Source organism: Schistocerca nitens, unplaced genomic scaffold (assembly GCF_023898315.1).
Source record: "Schistocerca nitens isolate TAMUIC-IGC-003100 unplaced genomic scaffold, iqSchNite1.1 HiC_scaffold_465, whole genome shotgun sequence".
Lineage (NCBI taxonomy): Eukaryota > Metazoa > Arthropoda > Insecta > Orthoptera > Acrididae > Schistocerca > Schistocerca nitens.
In genome coordinates, this window is record NW_026045998.1 from 2508902 (window position 1) to 2523237 (window position 14336).

The window sequence follows — 14336 nt, forward strand, 5'->3', positions numbered from 1 at the left end:
CTCCCTGGAGGATAAACTGCACAGAATTTTGCTCCGAGTAAAAATTCGGGGAAAGATGCCTTGTAATAGGAATATATCCACCGCCTACTTCATGCACTGAAAGATTTTTACTGGAAATTGATATGCTACTGCTCAAACTCACGAATCAATACACTTATGTAATACTAGCTGGTGACTTAAATACACAGGGCGAGTCACTAAGTACTGCCACCTAGGATAACTCCTGAAAGATGACAGTAGCCGGAAAAGTTGGTGTGACAAATGTTGCACGGGTCAACGGCGGCAATTATATGATGTCGGTTTTTTGTTGCTAGGTGGGATCACGTCAGAGATATCAAGCTAAACTTTGTTTTTTTCACCTCTCCAGGGATATTTGCACATATGTGGCCATTAACCTTATGCTGAATATATTGATGGAAATGAGGTCCTGTAATGGCCAGTGGTTACATTTGTGACCATCGTGTTCCCATAAGTTGGTTACCCTGTCGCTAGTTCATTATCTCTGACTGTTACGGAGAGAGACGTGTGGCGACTATCGACTGAGTCGCGTGTAATATCTTCGTTTCGCCAAGCTCTTTGCAGCAGTCTGTTGCCAGGCGTCAAAGTTTACACACGTGGACAGAGAATTACGAAGGGGAGTGGGCGAAACTACTGCCAGCTGCAGACAACTGAGCTCCCTCTCCACAAGGAGGCTCGTCAAGACTAATCGGTCCGGGGTTCGACACCGGAGGACGTGGCAGACCGTGCAGTGCCGGCCTCACGGCACGCGTACTCTCGCCTGACGGACACCGCCGTCGAGCCGATCTCCCGGGGCCTCCCCGGACGTCTGGAGAACGGAAGACTGACGAGACGGGGCGGCCAGCTGCCCACAGCCGATGGCACTAGTTTCGCAGTCGGTCGAAGAAAAATAATCGAGTTTGCATAAAATTCACACTTTAGAAGTAACGGTTTGAGACGACCCTCAAGTTTCCTTCCATCCGTAATGCAGTAATGTAAATCTCACACGGTCCACAATCGGCACCGTCAATACAAGTGTATTTTCTCGACAGACACACTCCGTAAAGGATTTCTTCTTTGAAGGTATTTTGAAATTTTCATATCCTCGTGCAATATTTTTGAAGTCAGTCTCGTGATTTACAACCCATTGTGGTGGTGACTTAATGCTGAAAAGGGATAGACATGTAGAGAGAGACTGTCAGTTCCACCGACAAAATCCGAACGTGAAGCATTGTGCTTCCTTCTAGAGACACTAATATTCCTAAACTGACTAACGTCGCCACTAGGTATATCTCGCACATGCACTGTTTTTATGTTTGTACAGGGTGGCGCAGGGGAACGGGAAATTTTGAACGTTACAGTTAGCAGCACTGTAGCACCAGCAGATGTTCGAAACTATGCACAATTGATGTGAACGCATTGCCATTTAGTAATCGTGGAGAACTGGACTGGTGCGGAACGTGCAGTAGCTGTGAGGGCGTTTTACAAAAATGGCGATAGTGCGACTGCCGCACAGAGAACATTCGGACAGCATTACCAGCTCGAACGTCACGGACGCGTCCCTTCTGCGCATGCGATTACAACGTGGGTGTGTAATTTTGAAGAAACAGGATCTGCCTTGTAAAGAAACCTCCAGGTGGCATTCCGACGGTACGTACCCCAGAGAACATTGCAGCTGCTAGAGCTGCAATCGAGAGAAGTCCTCGCCGCTCCGTTCGACAGCACGCATCTTCGCTAGGGATTAAGCGATAAAGCTTACGGAGAATACTGCACGAATTAAGACTTCCGTCCCTATAAGTTGCAGATTGTGCAACACTTACACAAATGAGACCCAGCGTCACATACGGAGTTTAGTAGCCAGATATTGGCTAAAATCGACGAGGATGCGAATTTCCTTGGTAAGTTATGGATATCAGACAAAGCCCATTTCCACGTGAACGTATTCGTGAACAAACAGAATTTTCGTTATCGGGCACAGGACAATCTTTGCGAGTTTCAGCAGCGACCACTACACAGCGCCAAGGTCACAATACGGTGTGCTGTATCATGTCACTGTGTTACCGGCCCTTATTTTTTTTTTGAACATACGAGCTTAATCTTAACGTCGAAAACATGTGGTTTCAGCAGGACGGAGCCACGTCACCCACTGCTCGACAATCGATGGCAGCAGTTCGTCAATTGTTTGGAAGACGCATTATTTCACGTAACGGTGACACTGCACGGCCTGCGAGATCCCTTCTTCCTGTGGGGATATCTTAAAGGCGAGGTGTACCGTACACGTCCTGCAACAATCCACGAACTGAAGGAGAACATTGAAAACGAAATCACTGCCATTCCCCGAGATTTGCTACACCGCGCATTCCAGAGTTTTTGTAACAGGCTGTTAAGTGTGTGAACACCAAATGGCAGCACATCTTTCCGATGTCACCTTTAAAAAGTAAAGAGAGACTTTTGGACATTTTGATTGTAAAGACATACTGAATAATGGCATACTGAATATGTTCACTTTCGTTAATAAACTACTAGTTTTATGAATTTATTCGTGGAAATGACGTTACTTCGAAATTTCCCATTTCCCTGCGCCACCCTGTATGTTTCATAGAACTGGGACCAGAACTGCATGGGGGAGCGCGATGGGGGAAGGAGGGGGGGGGAGGGGGTGATACCGGGGGAGTGCACCAAAGTGTTATCCACCTTTGTGATTGTGGCCAGCATAATGAACAGCTTTCCCTGGTCTGCAACCGGGCAGTGGAGCCCGGTACAGCGATGGTGACTTGTCCCGTCTAACAGTTCTGTCATACGATGCTGCAGATAAAACCCTGGTGCTAGGCCAGCAACATAGATCAGAAAACGCGTGATTGGCATATCAGAGTGTGAACGTGACAGTGAGCGAGAGTCGGAAGGGAGCGAGCCTCCTCGGCAGCCGCAGCGGTGAGTTCGTTTCCTCCAATCCCTACGTCCGGGAAACGGGTAGAAAATGGTCCCCTCGTCTCGCCTTTAAGGAGAAGGGGAGCATCCTGTACTTCTTGCAGGGTATAACAGACTACCAAAATTTCGAAGACTAGCCATTCCGTACCGGCGGTGGCCACGTCGGGGACTAGGCATCGAGTCGTGGCAGAGCACGCACTGCCTCCGAATTGTGTCACGGTCGATTCCACGTGGGACCCGTCAGATCGAGTCGGGACGTAGACTGCGGCACCTCAGAGTTTTGACCGAGTGCCGTCCACAGAGGGACCGCACGTCAGCAGATGACGGCACGGAACACCACAGTTACAAATGCGGCGAGCATTTTAAGCGGCACTGTGGAATTTCACGCTACTGCCCGTCTCGAGATCGACAGTCACGTCTCGAATGCAAATTTCTGAGGTTACACACCGAGCTTTCGATCACTACTTTGTCAGTAATTGGGAGTAACTGGAATTTTTATTTTGCATTTTATTGAACCCTACATTTACAGTATTTTAGTCCCCTTCAAAGTATCATCCGTGTGCAACGGTACACTTAGCCCGACGCTTTCGCCACTGCCGGAAACAGTTCTGGAACTCTCGTGGCTGGATACTGTTCGAAGCCGGCAGTGCGTTTTCTTTGACGTCGTCTGCATCACCAATTCAGTTTCCTTTTGGACTTCGCTTCGTCCGTGAAAATAAAAAAAAGTCAGACAGAGAGAGATTGGGTGAGAGGGTGGACGAGGGACAAGCACCGTGTCACGTTTTGCCACAGACTGTCGGCCTGTCGGAGCTGCGACGGCTGGAGCTTTGTCTCGGTGGAGCAACCAGTTCCCATTTTTCCCCAGTTCTGGCCATATTCACTGCACACACCTTCGTATCTTCCTAACACATCCTCATAAAAATATCGGCTCACAAACTGTCTGGAACAACACACTCCTTGTAAACAATTCCATTCATATCAAAAACACAGATAAACACTGTTTTCACGTCGGACGGCACTCGACGTGCTCTCTCGGGCCGTGGCAATGTTCGAGTTTTCCACTGGCTCCGCACTCGCTTTTACTCCTCGACTCCAGATTGTACCTGTAGTACCGACTCTCATCCAGCAGTTGGACAGTTTTGCATTTCACTCTTCGAGCCGTGGCAAACATTAACGTGGTTTTCTGTTCGGTCACCTGCGAGTGAGCGAGGAACAAATTTTGCAGACTCTGGTCCTCTGAGAATTGCTCGTTTGATTGATTGTGGCAATCGTTATCATTTCTTGATGTCTAAGTACAACCATAGTGTGACACGTTTTCAGTTGATGTTTTGCCAGATCTGAAATAAGAGAACCACTCTTCGCCCTGCGATTTCTCCAAAGCATCGTCACTAAAGGCTTGCCGAAGCATCCCAATAGTCTCTGCTGCAGTTTTCCCCAACAGGAAACAAAATTTCACGCAGACTCTTTGCTCATTGTCAACCGTGTCATTAAATGCCAAAGGAAGCGAACAGAAACACTAACAAGAGAGCACAACAAACAAACCACTGAACTCCAACTGATGCCAGCTTCCTGAGCCACGTGGAATACCCCTAACCGACACCACCTAGTACCACAACATGTAACAACAAAACGTGCACATCCAACTGCAGCACTCCAGGTATTTTTTGATCCCACCTCAAAGTTTCAGTTTTCATTGTGGTTTATCAGTGTGTAAATTCACAGGTGAACCAGTAACACTGCTATACACTCAGTCATTAAACAGAATTTCAACACCAACAGACTTAACAGTTTGGCAGTCAATTTTTGTATGTGAAGTTAATAGATGGTTTTAGTGAATACATTTACGTGTTGAAATGAAAATTTGTTTTACTCGGATATCTTCAATCACATTAAATCGTATGCAAATCCCCGCTTAAGGATCTACGCCCGAGGCCACAGCTCAATTTTAAATTCCGCACATTAAAATTACAGGATATGCCTCAAATACGTGGCCTGCCAAAAATTAGTTTTCTGGGTTAGCAAAGGTAACCCTGAACAGGGGGTTTTGCAGGGTGATTCCCAAATCAGATGTAATGTGGAACACCAACCTCTGGTATTACACTTTCAGTTCTAAAAATGTTGACAAGTAATTCTGTGTAGCCTCAAAATCTCCTTCCCCATACTGGACCAAGTTGTCAAGTCTTACACACTGCTCACAGTACTGGGTTTTTAGCACGTAGTTGGCACGGTTATAAAGACTTTCAGATTTTCCACTGCGGCAACACATTTCCGTGGAAAATAATACCGCAAAGGAGCAAGGCATCGAGAAGCAGATTCAAAATACACAGAGAACGGAGACGCGGCCAAAGACCTCGAGGTCTCGGCCAGGGGAACAGACGCGAACAACCGGCGCGAACGCGGCTACACTCCACCGCACTGTACAGCGGAATTCTGCCGCACTCGGGGGCCGACGTCAACATGCAGAACAAGTGGCAGCAGGGCGGCCTCCACATAGCGGCAGGATACAGCAGGCAGGGCGCCGCAAAGCTCCTGCCCATCCCCAGAGTGGACAGAGATGTGAGGGACAGCGAGGGGCAGGCAGTTCCGCAGACCGCTGCGGTGCGTGGTGAAGCGGCCGCGGTGGGGGTGACGCTGCGGGTGGGTGTGGTCGGTGACTGCTGCTGCTGCTGCTGCTGCTGCTGCTGCTGCTGAAGACCTCTCCAGCTCGCCATAGCCTACAACAGGAAGGTCGTAATTGACACTCTGAGGGGGATTCGTGCCATGTAACGCAGGCCTGCGATACGATGCTGTAAGTAAAACAAAACACTGGTATGCCACACATCAAGTGCCACCAAATTACTGAAATATGTATCCACTCGTCTTCCCCCCCCTTCCACACCCACCCTTTCTCCTCCTCATACTGTCTTCCTTCCACACGTGAGACTTCCTAAACTTCTGCCTTTGACTTTGTTCAAAAATCTCTCGGGCTTTCCGAACAGAAGTTCGTGTTCACACCTCTCGAATATCAGTCATTAACAGTTGAACCTTTAGGTGTTTTTCGGTGGTGTGCACAGACTGATCTGTTGCATAGCACGAGGTCTAGGTTAGGTAGTAGTGATAATCTGACTGAAGTTAACGAAGCCAACGAACGTGAATGCGGGATATAGTGTGTGGTAACAGGAGTGATCTGTGGCATAACCTAACTTTTACACACACACACACACACACACACACACACACAAAACAGACACACACACACACACACACACAAAACAGACACACACACACACACACAAAACAGACACACACACACAAAACACACACACACACACACACACACAAAACAGACACACACACACACAAAACAGACACACACACACAAAACACACACACACACACACACACACAAAACAGACACACACACACAAAACACACACACACACACACACACACACAAAACAGACACACACACACACACACACACACACACACAAAACAGACACACACACACACACACACACACAAAACAGACACACACACACACACACACACACACAAAACAGACACACACACACACAACAGACACACACACACACAACAGACACACACACACACACAACAGACACACACACACACACAACAGACACACACACACACACAACAGACACACACACACACACAACAGACACACACACACACACACAACAGACACACACACACACACACAACAGACACACACACACACACACAACAGACACACACACACACACAACAGACACACACACACACAACAGACACACACACACACAACAGACACACACACACACAACAGACACACACACACACAACAGACACACACACACACAACAGACACACACACACACAACAGACACACACACACACAACAGACACACACACACACAACAGACACACACACACACACACAACAGACACACACACACACACACAACAGACACACACACACACACACTAAATGCACTTTGCATCATAAAAACTGAAACTGCAAAGTAAATTCAGGAAAGCTGTATCATAACAGACACGTCTGCGACACGTATTCTAATACGTACTAGGTGTACAACTTTGCTTCTGCCGATAGGTGGCGACAATGGGAAGTAGTGGTCGAAAGAAACAGATCGCAGATGTCAGACAGTTGGCTCTGACCTCTGTCAACATAACCTCGTTCAAACATTAGTCGATTTGTGTCTGCACCATAAAGTTGTTCTCCATTGAAAATGTCAGTTTATGAGCCTAATTCTAGTCATTTGCGGGAGATGTTACTGTTTAGTTTCAATATGAAGAAAACTGCAGGTTAGTCTCATCGAATGCTCTCTATTACGTACGGTATTAGTGAAAGAACATGTCTCGAGTGATTTTAACTTCGCAGACCGGCATAGCGGTGGAAGAGAGAATGTTTTCGAAGATGCGGAATTGGAGACATTGCCGAGTGAACACTCGTGTCAAACTCTGGTAGAATTGGCACGATTAGTGGGAGTGACACAGCGAGCCATTTCAAAACGTCTCAAGGCTATGGGCACGATTCAGAAAGAAGGAACTTGGGGTCCCGTGTGAGCTGAAACCGAGAAAGACTGAATGGCATTTGTGAACAGTTGCAGAGGCAAAAAACTGGAAGGATTTCTGCATCGCATTGTGACCGGGGCAAACCGAATATTCACAGCTCCAAGATCGTGCTCTGCATTTGGTGGGACCAGCTCGGTGTCGTGTACTATGAGGTTTTAAAGCCAAGTTAAACAATCACAGGTGCTCGTTATCGAACACAATATGTTTGAGCAGAGCGTTCAAAGACAAACGGCCACAACACAGTGAGAGGTACGATAAAGTGATTTTGCAGTATGACAACACTCGACCCCACATCGCTAAAGGGTCAAAACGTACTCGGAAAGGTTAAAAATGGGAAGCCCTACCCCACCCACTATTCTCCCGACATTACTCCCTCTGACTATCACCTGTTTAGATCAATGGCGCACGGCCTGGCTGACCGACACTTCAGATCTCACGAACAAGTCTGAAATTGGATCATTTCGTGGATCACTTCAAAAGATGAACCATTATTTCGACGCGGGATTCGTACACTGCCCGAAAGATGGGAGAAAGTAGTGGCCAGCGATGGAAAATACTTTGAATGATACGTGTGTAACGAATTTGTTTCATTAAAGCCTCAAATGTTGGGGAAAAAAACGGCAGAAGCAAAGTTGTACACCTTTTATTACTCACATATGTTTCACATAAATTACGAAAAATGCATCAGGGTACCAATTGAGTTTGAGGTGTATACAGCGACCTGGAATTTGGCCTCGAGGAAATCTACAGATCACAATGGACAAATGAATGCAATAAAGAACGAAAAGAAAAGGGATCCATTCTTACCATGTCGACCGGCAAGGAAGCAACCAGCGATTCTTCCATTGCGGCAACAAATAGGCGTCAACTTCTCCGATATGGTTTGTGCTGCAGGGAACTGTTCATAAACAGATATTTGAATCATTAACACCGTAACAGCAAATTGAACATTTGAACACAGATTAATTTCACATTAATTACATTCACACACAGATTCACACTAATTTACATAGCTGTCTTAACTATGAATTGTCAGTAAACGTGTAATTATCACATTTTTTTGTTTTCTGTTTTTACTGAGCACAAACAACTGGACATGCTCCTAAGATATAAAATATTGTCAAGCCAAGTACACGCACAGCATTTTCTACGCATCTGCATCCACTGCGTCGCACTAACGGCAGTTCTGCAACACTGAATACATTCCAGTAATATGTATTTAAATCCACACACAGTCCAATTGCATACATATGATGACAATGAGGCAGCTACACAAGGGATAAGCAAAAGTCAATCATTTACAGTGCCACACTACATTCAACCATTCTCTGCTTGGCAGTCTGGACCGAAGCAGGCATCACCAAAATCTGAAATGACAAGAAATGTTCAATAATCTCTAGAAACATCACTGGATCTGTTAATTTTGACAATGTGAGGCTGATGTGCTTTTCCATCAACACTTGGTATGAAAACTGCCATTAGTTCAAGGTTTTTTGAGATGCAGTGGCAAGTTAAACTACTGCAGGCCTAGGGTAACAAAACTAAACGAGGTCCCCAGTCGGACTTGTGTCCACTCTGTACAAAATAAGTCAGATGCTTCAGAAAAAAGTGAAGTATTGACAACATGTGTAGTCTATGCTCTAATGAAGGTCAGTTTTCACTGCCCATCACGTCACCTTATGTCATGTCGTGTCTAAACATTCCACAATGCATTTCAAATGGCGGCGTCCGCACCGGCCGTCACATCACCGTCGAGGTTTCTCAGGAAGAAAGCTTTGATGCCTGACATCACGCATTTACCACACGATCCCGAAACGCATTTCCTTCCGATATACAGTGACATATGGATCTCCTAACTTTGTTTTGTCACACATTTTGTGTTATTGCTATTAGTTATTTTTGGTTATTTGCTATAATTTGTTCCATTTTCTTATTTATTTTGTTAAAATGTTTAATTCTATAATGAAAGACAAAAGATTAATTGAAGCAGTGAGGCAGCTTATGAATTGTAGAACACGAGTGTACTTAATTACTTGCTCTATACTACATTTCTAACGTGGACTTCTATACATACCGCTACGTTATTTAATATTTTACAATGAAATGGATGGCAGTATGTCTGCAACTTGTAGTGGAAGAGATACTGCAGTTAAAACCAGATTACCGGTATTAAGTGGAATATATCTGGAAGTGGTCAGGCATTTATAATGTTCGATAAAGAAATGGACTGCAACCTTCAGGCATTGCATCTACAAACCACTGTGAGGTGCACGGCAGAGTGTACGTCCCACTGCACCAGTACTAGGGTTTCTTCCCATTTCATTCATGTACAGAGTACAAGATTTTTTGAATGCCTCTGTACCTACAGTAATTATTTTAATCTTATCCTCAGGATCCTTATCTGAGCGATACATAGGGGGTTGTCGTACATTCCTAGGGTCATCATTTAAAGCGAGTTCTCGAAACTTTTTTCATAGACTTTCTCGGCATATTTCACATCGGTCTTCCAGAGTCTCCCAGTTCGGTTCCTTAAGTCTCTGCGACACTACCGCGAATCAGACAAACCTGAAACCATTTGTGCTGGCCTGTACACGTTCAACATAACCTGCTAGTCCTATTTGGTATGGGTCCCACACTCCTGAGCAATATTCTAGAACCAGTTGTATGAGTGGTTTGTAAGCTGTCTCGCCTGTAGACCGACTGCACTTCCCCAGTAATCTACCAATGAACTAAAGTCTACCACCTGCTTTGCCTACAACTGATCCTATGATCTTTTCATTTCATATCCCTACAAAGTGTTATACCTTGGTATTTGTATGAGTAGGCCGATTCCAGCAGTGAGACTGATATTATAGTCATAGGGTACTACATTTTTTTTGTTATGTGAACTGCAAAATTTTCCATTTCTGAGCATTTAAAGCAAGTTGACAATTTTTGCACCACTTTGAAATCTTCTCAGGATCTGACTGAATAAATAAATATGCAGCTTCTCTTAGATAGTACTTAATTGTAGATAACTGCATCAGCTGCAGGAAGTCTGATTTTACTATTAACATTGTCTGTACGGTTATTAATACACAACATGAACAGCAGTGGTCCCAACACATTTCCCTGGGGCACACCTGAAGTTACATCTACATCAGACGACTTACAAGTTCGCGGCACCCTCAACGGTAAAGCTGGAATTCCTTACGGTGTTAACCCACTCTCAGCCTTGACGACACTTTCCACTGTCACAGGTATAAATTCAATCAGGTGCTGGCAAGTTTCTCGGGGAATGGCAGCCCGTTCTTCAGAGTGCTGCACTGAGGAAAAGTACCCGTGTCGATCGGTGAGGGCTGGCACAAATTTAGCATTGCAAACCATCCCGAGGGTGCCCTACAGGATTCAGGTCGGGATTGTGAAGGCCAGCCCATTACAGGGATGTTACTGTCGTGTAACCACTCAGCCACAGGCCGTGCCTTACGAACAGGTGCTCGATCGTGCTGAAAGATGCAACCGCCATCCCCGAATTGCTCTTCGACAGTGGGAAGTAAGAAGGTGCTTAAGGGGAGACGGAAGGCAAGTGGGCTTCAAAAATTTGGTTTTTAGATTTTAGCATATTTGAAATGCCTGGTCTTCCCTGCGTGAAACAGTTTTTATTTTATATAAACACGACAATTTTTTGTGAGATGTGACAGTTTTCCTGATGCTCTGTGCAATCCAGCACTGAAATGCCACACCTTTCTTTTTGCGCCATGCAGAGATAATGCACAGCATTTAATTAAATGAAATTAAATTAAACCCATATTTATTTTGTAAAGATGCCTTGTTGAAGAAATGTCTTCACAGGAAAAACCAAATTTTAAATGAATGTGTGAATTCTGTCATTTGGAACCGGTTACTGAAAACTGTATTTGTTCAGCTTACAACCCTCAAAATTGGTGTTTATGATGCTATTTTATGCTTCAATGATGGTATAATTAGAAACTGAATGTTTTGGAATTATTGGTCATAAAATCTAGTGGAAATACTACAAAATCCATGGTGCAAATAGATATGGCTAATTTAAAATGCACAAAAGAAGCCAGACAGAAAAGAAGAGGGACCAAGAGAAGAAAAGAAGACCAGCATGATACAGATGCTGCTCAGTTTCGTGCAAGAAAATATTTATTAGTGGTAAGTAATTCTCATCAATAACTATACTAGAATTGTAATATTAAATTTACTTTCAGGTACCATTATTTGATAAACTAATGGGGTTAGAAACATGAAATTTGGTCAATTTGCACTGCAGATGGTAATAAGTTACTACAAGTAAATTGAGAACCACCAAATAAACAGAAACTGTTTTATAATAATTAATGTACAAAAAAGTGAAATTTTACTAGTAAAAGAATAATTTTTTTTCTTCGAAACTATACTAGGTATTATGTTCATTTTACTTGTAAATTGAGATATATAATATCACACACACACACACACACACACACACACACACACACACAAACACACACACACAAACACAGAGAGAGAGTAAAAATTTCATTGTTTTATCACTTATCGTTCTTTTGAAAAGTGTACCTATTCAATGGGTAAAATAGCATTGGCAGAATAGGGATAAAAACTGCCTTCCATCTCCCACACCCTGCCATTGGATTGCCTTCCATGATTCGTCACTTCACGAAACGTTCTTCCACTTTTTGGGGGTCTGGATATTTTTGATCACATAGAGAGAGAGAGAGAGAGAGAGAGAGAGAGAGAGAGAGAGAGAGAGAGAGAGAGTTTACTTCTATTGGTCAGTTTGCAGAAAGCTTACTTGTTTGACAGTCTTTTTGCTGTGCCTATCTGCGAATCGGCATCTCTTCAATATGGTGAGTAGCAACTATTCTTTTCATAATATACGTTATGTATAAAGGCATCAAAACAAGAAAACTGCGTTAAATATGGCAAAATGCATTTAATTATGGTACAAATGTAAATATTAGGCTATGTCACATGTCAGTGTTACCGCAATCTTTATTTTGCATTTGTCAAGTTCCACAACTGACAACAAAATTATCACTTTTTAAACTAATGTAGAACAACTGCTACAGTTAAACGTATCCCACTAACCAACTTTTTGGAGGATGTGGGTTCCACTATCATACTCTAGCTCAAATGTGCTGACCCTTTTCTCCCCCCCCCCCCCCTCCCCGTGTAAACTAACGCCTATAAGCTGATCTAATATTCCTATGTAATTATTCAGAATCCATTTGATAAACAGAACTGAATGAGTTGGACAACAGTACTCGTGTATCTTTTTCCTTTTAGTCTACAAATTAGGAAGAGAGACCACTTTCATCTGAACAGAAAACTCTGCTTGGGTGATTTGCTAATTCAAAAATGTTTCCTTTGAAACACTCTTCCTATTTCTGTAAACCAGATACAAATTTGTTGCTCTGTGACATTTTGACAGTCTTCTCTCACTCAGAACAAGCTGTCTTGTCAAGAAAGATGAGTACCGTTTTCTGCCTGGTCTTACATTAGTAAATGGGTTTTGTAATTTCAATTTATTTATTATTTGTATTTTTCCATTATTTGTGCTCCTGGACTCCACGGCCATTCCTTTATAGGATACTCCAATTTATAAAAATGATTATCTGATTGTCTTCTGTGCACTCCCATACCGTTTATCCAATGGCAATGAATCTTTGGCTAGTACTTGTGTGCATGCTTGCAAAGGCTCTTGTGGGGGTACCAACCCCATTTTGAGGGTCAAAAGAGCACGACATTGCCTGTATCAGCAATACCTGGAGCCATTTCGAGCACATTCTGTATGTACATGATTTGTTATTTGTATAATTATTTCAACAAAAATAGTAAGGAGTAAAAGGAAATAGCTTCCTCTAGGCAGGGAGACTGGGTGAGAATGCACACAAAAAATATTCGATAACGACTTTTTGAGTCATCAGTCTTATGACTAGTTTGATGCGGCCCGCCACAAATTCCTCTCCTGTGCCAATGTTTTCCTCTCAGAGTACCACTTGCAATCTACACCCTCAGTTATTTGCTGAATGTATTGCAATATCTGTCCTCCTCTACAGTTTTTGCCCTCTACAGCTCCTATTACCATGGAAGTTATTCCCTGACACCTTAACACATGTCTTATAATCTCGTCCCTCCTCCTTATCAGTGTTTTCCACATATTCCTTTCCAATTCTCTGCAGAACCTCCTCAGTCCTTACTTTATCAGTCCACCTAATTTTCACCATTCATCCACAGCACCACATCTCAAATACTTCAATTCTCTTCTTCCCTGGCTTTCCCACAGTCCATGTTGCACTCCCATACAATGCTGTGCTCCAAACTTAGTCTCAGAAATTTCTTTCTCAAATTAAGGGCTATGTCTCATACTTGCAGACTTCTCTTGGCCAGGAATGCTCTTTTGCCAGTGCTAATCTGCTTTTGTGACCTCCTTGCTCCATCTGTCACGGGTTATTTTACTCCCTACGTAGCTAAATTCATTAACGTCATCTACTACGTGCTCATCAAACCTGACAAATTTCTTCTTCTCATTTCTGCTACTTCTCATTATCCGTCTGATTTATTCTCAGTCCATATTCTGCACTTGTTAGATTGTTCATTCCACTCAGCAGATCTTGTGAATCTGCTTCACTTTCACTGAGAACAGCGATGTCACCAGTGAACCTTACTGATGTCCTTTCACCTTTAATTTTAATTTCACTCTTCAATCTTTCTTTTATACGAACAGTAGGGGCAGCAGACTTTATCCCTGCCTCACACCCTTTTTAATTGGAGCACTCTGTTCTCTCTCTTCCACTCGTTCCCTCTCAGCTCTTCTTCATGTTGTA

General features: G+C 43.8%; 1 long non-coding RNA gene across 1 annotated transcript in view; it reads right to left on the minus strand.

Annotated features, from left to right (window-relative positions):
• Nucleotides 1–3305: 3305 nt before the first annotated feature.
• Nucleotides 3306–14336, minus strand: part of LOC126232173 (uncharacterized) — a 38223-nt gene continuing 27192 nt past the window's right edge. Inside the window, exons 3-4 of the long non-coding RNA XR_007544688.1 lie at nt 8311–8401; nt 3306–5639 (exon numbers count right to left, since the gene is read on the minus strand). This is a non-coding gene — a long non-coding RNA (uncharacterized LOC126232173). The remainder of the gene's footprint in view (nt 5640–8310; nt 8402–14336) is intronic.